The following is a 6,662-nucleotide window of genomic DNA, read 5'->3' as shown; positions in this document are numbered from 1 at the left end:
CATTCACTATGGTAAGATTTTTTGTTTTCTACAAGTTTTACAATAGGAAATATTTTCTGCAGGCTCAAAAATATCTCAATTCCATCATTATATGGGGGCTTCAAAAAATCTATACTCTTTTAATTACATGTTTCTATAAACTTTCTAAAGTCCCCATGTACTATTATAAGATATCACTCATTTGCTTATAACCTAGATACAAAGAGTCATGTAAGTTTCTAATCACAGAATGACATAAATATTTGGGGGAAATAATTTTGCCATCATATCCAAGTTATAACTTCATGACTGGGTGCTGATAACATCAGTGGTGGGATTCAAGTAATTAACAACCTGTTTATTGCCCTAATATTTTAAAAAACCCAAAAAACAAAACGGTATTCCAAAAGGTAGTATATTACTTCATACAGTTAATTATTATGTAAGAACAATAAAAGAGGTACACAAAAGTAGGTTATGTTATACAAAATAGCACTTAAAATAAGCTGTTGTGCAGATGAATATTATAAAAGAGTAAGGAATGTACATTTGTGACTTCCACATTGGGCAGCTGCCTAGCCACCTACCTTAGAGATAACCCTGATTACAAGTATCATTTTAACCACCAGTTCACTGAACTCAACAAAAATTAGGTATTGGTTTTGCCAAACCAGTGTGAACCAGCTGAATCGCACCACTGGATAGTATCCAACTTTTCCACAATCCTTTATTTCCTTCTTAAGAGCTGAGTGTTAGGAATCAGAAAACAACTCTAAAGAATCATGAGAATCAACACTTGTCTGTCCTTCAGTGAGATTCTATGAGAACGAGAAGAGACAATATTTGCAATATATCTACGATACCTTAGTTATCTAGAGGTCTTATGACAGAAACGTCATAATTGAATGGCTTTAAGAAGATGAATTACTTGTCTCATAGTTTAAGAAAATAGCAGTCCATATGTAGGGCATTCGTTCTGATGAGTCTAGGAAAGGGTCTCCTTTTAGCACCTGTAGGTCCAGAGGTCACTCTGTCTTGGCATCAATCTTCCCCTGAGTCTAGGGGTTTCTTAGTGCAGGGACCCCAGGTCTCAAGGACAAGTTCTGCTCTTGGCTCTTCTTTCTTGGTGACAGGAGGTCCCACTTTTTCTGCTCACTTACCTGTCTTTTATCTCTTGTAAAATAAAAAGTTGTATAGGCCATAGCCTGGGAGGGGGGGTGTGTTAGGTGCTGTTGAGTTGGTTCCTACTCAAAGGCACCCTCTGCACAACATAATCAAACACTGCTTGGCCCTGTGCCACCCTCACAATTGTTCTTCGTTTGAGTCCATCGGTGTAACTATGGTGTCAATCCATCTTATCCAAGGTCTGCCTCTTGTTCACTGCCCCGATACTTTACCAAGCATGATGTCCTTCTCCAGGGACTGCTCTCTCCTGACAATGTGTCAGGAGAGTATGTGAGATAAAGTCTTGCCATCTTTGCCTTTCAGGAGCACTCTGGCTGTACTTCTTCCAAGATTTGTTTGTTCTTTTGGCAGTCCATAGTACTTTCAGTGTTCTTCTCCAGCACCATATTCAGTGTCCAATTTTCACATGCATATGAGGTGACTGAAAATGTCATGACTTGGGTCAGGCACACTTTATTCCTAAAAGTAACCTTCTTGCTTTTCAACACTTTAGAGATTTTGTACAGCAGATTTACCCAATGGAGTGTATCTTCTGTTATATTCCAGGGTCTGGAACATAAAAGAGGATGGGGAGTTGGTGCTAATAAATACAGGGTTTCTTTTTGATGCTAATGTTAACTTTACAATTTGGTAATATACTAAAAGCTACTGAATTGTTCCTTTAAAATGGTGACTTTTATGGTATGTGAATGATATGTTAATAAAGCTGCTATAACATAACTATTACATAGTTTTAAGATGATTTATTCATTTTGTTCCCTCATATTAAAATTAGACTATGAGGTCTCTTCATCCTTAACATTGTATGTGTTCTATGATATAATACATCCTTGTTGATCTAATAACTAATTCATTGATCTATGCTAATCATCAAAGGAAATTTAAGTCTTGGACAAGGAGCTAGTGGGACTTGTTACCAACCCAGGTCTTGCTCAGTAAGGCTCAGAAACTGAGACAGAGCCTGGAGGAAAATGAAAGAGGAACGTTTGCTTTGGTTGATCAAGCAAGGAGTAAGCGGGCTACAGTTGCCAAGGCCAGCTTCTGGAAAAAAAAAAAAAAGGGTGGGGGGTGGGGGGGGCGGTTTCACATGTACACCAGGAAGTAAATTGAGGATGTTATGAATATATAGCAGATTTTTAAGTCATGGACACGAATATGCAATAGGGTGGGGTCATAATACTTGATAGGCTATTGGCTTATCCGACCCCTCGATTTCAAATGTTTTCTGAGTGGGCCTGGTGATGTCTTTCTCTCAAGTTTTGGTTCCTGGTCCTAAGTACTCCTGTTCCTAGTGGCCTGAATGTTCTAACTGTTCTTGCTGTACATGTTCGGTGGGTCAGGTCTGGTCCAAACCAATATTCGCTTGCTGTGATGGGATGTTGTTCCAGGAGGGACAAGGCTTCAAAGAGACAGATTAAACATGCAAGAAAGCACAGGTTAAGTACGGGCACTATGTGAAGCAGATTCCAACAGTGTGTAACAACATCTCATATGCTAAGGGTGAGTTCTTTGGGCAAGCAGTGAAATTGACAGCGCTACACCGGGCTGAGTGGATTGGGGAGTGGTCTTCGAATGGTCATTCCAGGCAAAGGCAATGACTAATGCATGGGGCATGTTTGGAGGCAGAAAAGAACCAGGTTTGAGCACCCAGCAATTCCTGTCTGGCGGGGACAAGGAGAAAGGAAGCACTTCAGATTGGGGTGTGCCTGTGATCCTACCTACTATGTATGCTTACTATTTATTGGTTGGCCAATAATGTCGTTCACTGATGGCATTTTAACTGGATACATTCGCAGACAAAATGCTGGCTCAGACTCTCCCCCATGCTTTTCTCTACCTTAGTTCAACCAAATGCTCCAGGTGAGGTGACTCCTCTTACAGCAGCAGAGGAGTCAAGCAGTTCCATCTCTGACTGTCACAGCCAGTCTGCCCACCCCATTCACCCCGCCTGGAGAGTATGCTCTGAAGCCTTCTAATGGCCTGCCTGTTTCAGTCACACAACTACTCCACCCTGTCCTCACACACTTGTAAAGCCAGAAGCCTGCTGTTCCCACCGACCCTTCTGATTTATTTCTTCAACAAATATTTAGCAGGCACTTTTCTCCTTATTTTCTGGAAACCGCTTTCGTCAATGTGAAACAATCTCGCTCACTTGCAGGGGTAGTTAACCACATCCATGACAAAATCTCCCTCCTAACTAGGATTCAGTTGCTTACCCAACGTTCATGTTGCTACTTACATTTTGCCAGGGATTGTCCTACACTGGATATGGCAGGGACTCAAACAGTGCTGTTAACAGGAAGCTGTGAAGCTTTGCTCGGAACTGAGCTCCGACTGCTAGTTGGTTACTTTTTCTTCTACCCCAAGAAAAGACAAGAAGGCTGACTTAGGAAGGGCTGCTACCTCATCTTTGTATGTACAATCAGTCAACAGAATATGATTCTCAAACGCACTGCCATCAGATTGATTCCAATTCATAGAACCCTGTAGGACTAGAACTCTCTCTCTGGATTTCTGAGATGTAACTCTTTACAGGAGTAGCAAGCCTGCTCTTTCTCCTGTGGAGCAGCTGGTGGTTTGGATGGTTGACTTTGAGCTTAGCATCCCAACTTATAACCACTAAGCCACTAATTTGCTTAAAAAATTTTTTTAAATAAATAAGCCATACAATGCTTATTTTAATTTTATAACTAGGCAGCCAGGGAAGGATGAAACAATGAACTCAAGAGATGGGGACCTTCTGAAAATAAGTTTCTAGGAGACTTGTAACTTCACTCAATAAGAACCAAAATTAAATCTTCAGGCTGTTAGTCTATAGCAAAGTGTGCCGCCCCTGACCTGAGTCATCCGAAGTCCTTCCCAGGAGGCCTTCTTATTTACCTGAGCAGCCGCAGTCCTATGAATGATTTCCACATTCAATTCAACAAACGTTTACTGATGGCTACAAAATGCTTAGTGCCCTGTGAACTTAATCAAGAATGAGGCCTCACCCTACCATTCAAAAAGTTCCTGGTCTATATTAAAGAAACAAATAATTGAAACACATTGAAAACCTGCTATAATTGATATATGAGGCAATGATATTGAAATTTGTTAGGAAATAATTACTTTTATTTAGAAAATAATTATTTATATTTTAGAATAATTCTACCGGAGAAATACTCTTTCAAATAACCTTCAAATGTTCCAACTTCCTAAATATTGATAGGATTTTTTTTAATAGAATACTTACAATGTTCTGGCAACTAGGCTAAATGTTGACCAGGTACTGTAGCTCATGTAATCCTCACAACAGTCCTCTTTTATTTTCATTTTACAGATGAAAATACTTGAGGCTTAGAGAGGTTGAGTGACTTATTCAAGATCCTACAGCTGGTGAGTGGATGGAACCAATTTGGTCTCTCAAATATTTTCTCTTAACTGTCACATTCCATTATCTCATTTTCTTCCTAGCCAGCAGTTTTCCAATCTTCCTGAGATTTCAAGATGTTGACCCCTTTTGTTCCCAATCTCTCATCCATCAGCCTGCCTTTCTTCCCTTTCTATCGTCCAGCCATGCCAAAACAGTCAAAGATGTTCCCTCATGTGTGGGTGGCACCTCTTTTCTTCTGAAGACACCATGCCAGCGGCCTGAAGAAGCTGAATCATAGAGCCAGCACACCTACCTGTAAGTCTGGCAGAGGGAAAGAAGACAAGGACCCGGAGCAGTAGGAGATATTTGAAAACTTAATTTGTCCCTTGTATAACACTGAAAGAATTCAAGATATTGCAGAACTGGAAACTATCCTGAGTCGGGTAAGCATTTATAAATGTAGAGATTTTAATGGTGAAATGTGAAGAACACACATTCCCAGTGCAATTGTAACAGTCACATAATTTGATCAATATAATTCATACTCAAGATATTATTTCTTGATATGGAAAAAGATAAGGGAATGAAAAGATAATGAGATTTTTCCACCAGTTTTTTTGAAGCCCCCTTGTATGGCTTTCTTATGACAATGACAAAGCACAATTGTGAATATCTTCCTAAAAATGCAATATCTTTGAAAAATAAGCACAATTATATATCTATAATATGTTTTTGTGATTGCAATGTGTGCATTCTCTTAAATAAAATTTAAGTCAAGAAGCAAATCCTTGACAATATCAGCATTTTCTTATACAACTAAATCATTATTTTCTTATACAACTAAATCATTATTTTCTTATATAACTAAAACAAAGATTTTTCTTTAACAGATCAGATATTGTTAAATCATTATTTAGAGGACAAGCTCTTTATTTTAAATGTTTGTAGTAGCGAACAACAACAAAAATCCACCTTACTTAAAAGAAACATCATGAACTAAGTCTCTACCTAAAAATTGTGAAAAATTGTGTCTCACACAACTCCGGCTGCGTCCTCCAAATATGACATGTTGTCATATTTCACATACTGTATCAAAGTAGGAATTTGAAGCAAGAAGGAAAAAGAGAGAGTGAGTTCTAGACCCCATATTGGCCTTCCAAGTCGAGAGGACAACACCCTTGCATGAAGCAGCTAAGGCACAGAGAGGACTGTAGGGCCAACAACATCATTGAGACATGATGTCACCCTCACTGGAGCATACCGAGACAGAGTCCAATACTGGGGACATACGGCAAGGAATTCCTCTGGTGTGAACCCCCCACAGCAGGGCAAACCAAGAAGGGAACATAACATATCAGCAACCGGGAGCAAAGCAAAGCCACACCCCCCCCTGAGGAACCCCCCAAATAGACTTCAGGTTAGGAGGGGCAGTTCCCAGAATTTCCCCAGGGCCAATGGAGAGATAGTCATAAAGGTCAGTGGACAGACCTGGAATTATGTATGCTTTTTTTGTTTTCTGTTTTTTTCCTTGTTATTATTATCTTTTTTCCCCTTTTTTATTCAATCTTGTTTTATTTGTTTTGTCTCCATTATTGTTGGTTTGCCTACCTGTATCAGATAGGCATGGGAAGCAAACTTGAGGGGAAAGCAACTGGGCCAATGGTTCCCCAGGGAGGAGGCCGGGGAAGGGAGCAGTGAGCAAACAACACCATAGACAGGGGAACAACTAGGGAATTAGAATCAACAGGAAGGAAGATGTAGAGATCCTGGGGGTGCTGGAGCAATAGTAATCTAGCTGAGCGGAATTACTAAGAGGCAGTAGAAGGGCAATTGTGATGGTGGGACAGAAGGAAGGTAAAAGGAAACAGAGGAAAGATCTAGGAAGCAAAGATATGGATAGAGGTATAAACATAGATTTGTACATATGTAAATATATTAGTTCATAAAAACAGAGGTATTGTCTATGTACATATATTTATATGGCAATACAATGAGGTAGTGGGTGGACTTTGGGCCACTAACTCAAGCCCTGCCTACTCAAGAACACTTTGTTCTAACAACGTGGCATTCTGTGATGCTCACCCTCCTGGCACAATTGCTGAAGACAAAATGGGTGAATAAGCAAATGTGATGAAGAAAGCAGAGG

The sequence above is a fragment of the Echinops telfairi genome, unplaced genomic scaffold, assembly GCF_000313985.2.
Source record: "Echinops telfairi isolate 266 unplaced genomic scaffold, ASM31398v2 ScPeMD7_1;HRSCAF=3_0, whole genome shotgun sequence".
In the NCBI taxonomy this organism is placed as follows: domain Eukaryota; kingdom Metazoa; phylum Chordata; class Mammalia; order Afrosoricida; family Tenrecidae; genus Echinops; species Echinops telfairi.
The sequence above is the reverse complement of the archived record's forward strand: the minus strand, read 5'-3'. Positions refer to the sequence as shown.